Raw genomic sequence first — 2,706 nt, 5'->3', positions numbered from 1 at the left:
CTCACACACAGACCCTCACACACACTCATGCACACACAAACACACACACAGCCACACACACACTCACACACACACAGACACACACTCATACACACACAGACCCTCACACACACACACAGACACACACACACACCAGACACACACAGAAACACACACACACAGACAGACACACACAGACTCAAACACAGACACACACTAACACACTCATGCACACACACACAGACACACACACACAGACACACACACTCATACACACACTCACACACAGACACTCACACACACACAGACAGACACACACACATACACTCACACACACACAGACACACACACACAGACACTCTCACACACACACACACACACACACACACACACACACACAGACAGACACACACACACTCAAACACACACACAGACACTCACACACACACACTCATACACACATACACACACATAGACACACACAACAGAAAGACACACACAGACACACACACACAAATAGACAGACACACACACACTCACACACACACACACACAGACACTCACACACACTCACACACACACAGTCACTCACACACACTCACACACGCAGACACACACACACAGACACTCACACACACACACACTCACAGACACACACACACACTCACACACAGACACACACACACACAGACACACACACACTCATACACACACTCACACACACACTCACTCACACACACACAGAAAGACACAGACACACACAGACACTCACAGACACACAGACACTCACACACACACATAGACACACACAACAGAAAGACACACACAGACACACACACACAAATAGACAGACACACACACATACACACAGACAGACAGACACACACACACACACACACACACAGCCACACAGACACTCTCTCACACACACACAGAAAGACACACACAGACAGATACACACACACTCACACACACTCATACACACACTCACACACACACACACACACACACACACATACACACACACAGCCACACACACAGACACACACACACAGACACACACACACAAACACACACACAGACACACACTCATACACAGACACTCACACACACACTCATACACACACACACACACTCACACTCACACAGACACTCACACTCACAGACACTCACACTCACAGACACTCACACTCACACTCACAGACACACAGACACTCACACTCACACACACACTCACATACTCACTCAGGATGAAATGTGTTTGGATTTTCCAGGAGAGGATTTGTCTACAGAACAAATGGCTTTATTGATTTTGGCTCTAAAATCCTATTGTAAATCAGGAATCATCAGAGCAAATGGTCAGAGCTTCAACCTGAGGGCAATGCTCACCGAGAGACTGTCAGCTCTGCTGTTCCACACTGGTCAGTAATAATAATAGCATAATAATAATATAATACTATAATAATATACTATAATAATATAATAAAAATATAATAATTTAATATGATAATATAACAGTATAATATAATAATATGATAATATAATAATAACAATATAACAATGTAATATTAGTTTAATCATAATTTAATATTTTAAACGCTTTCACTCTTTTTCTCTGACAAAATGCCTCTTTTCTCCCAGAATGGCACAGATATTCCCCCGAGCACTTGGATGACATCTGTCTGTCTGTGATCGCCTTGTGCAAGTCCAGAGGGAATCTCCACCTTTATCTTGTCGACTATTTTGCAGAAGTGGTTTGGGAAACCCTTCGCTCCCATCGCGATCAGTTCACGGTCGGTGAGGAACGATCTGGGATTGAGTGTCAATAATAAACAACAATAATAATAATTAATAATAAATAATAGTAAATGATAAATAATACTAATGGTAAGTAGTAAATAATAAATAATATCAATACACAACACACAATAAATACATAATAAACAATAATAACAGTAAGTAATAATAAATAGTAAACAAGTAATAAATAATAATAAATAGTAAATAACAATAGATAATAATAATAAATAATAGTAAACAATAAATAATACTAATGGTAAGTAGTAAATAATGAATAATAGCAATACACAACACACAATAAACAAATAATAAACAATAATAACAGGAAGTAATAATAAATAAATAGTAAAAATAATAAATAATAATAAAAATAATACATAATAAATAATAAAAAATAATAATGAATAATAAATAATAATTATAATAAATAATAATAATCATTAATAAGTAACAATTAATAATATTAACGATTATAATATATAAGAATAATAATTAATAAGAAATAAGAAATAATAATAATAAACAAACAGCAATAACAAATAATAATAACAATAAATAATAATAAGTAATAATAAATAACAAACAATAAATAATAAACATTAATAATAAATAAAAACAATACATAATAATAAATAATAAAAAAATCAATAAATAATAATAAATAATACTAAATAATAAACAGTAAATAATAATAAATAATATTTTACACATTGGGAAAAACATCTAAAATGCTCCTCGATTAAACATTGATTAACCTTCTCTGCTCGGAGAGCAATCGCAGCTTCTCTCATCCCTGGTACCTTTCTGGTCAATCTCCTCCGCACCATCTCCAAGGCCTTGACATCTTCCAGGAACTGACCACAGCCTCGAGCTGAGGCCAAACCGGTGACCTGTACAGGTTCAACATAACTTCTTTGCTTTTCTCCC

The sequence above is a fragment of the Callorhinchus milii genome, unplaced genomic scaffold (assembly GCF_018977255.1).
Source record: "Callorhinchus milii isolate IMCB2004 unplaced genomic scaffold, IMCB_Cmil_1.0 Scaffold977, whole genome shotgun sequence".
NCBI lineage: Eukaryota > Metazoa > Chordata > Chondrichthyes > Chimaeriformes > Callorhinchidae > Callorhinchus > Callorhinchus milii.
This window is presented reverse-complemented; position numbering follows the sequence as displayed.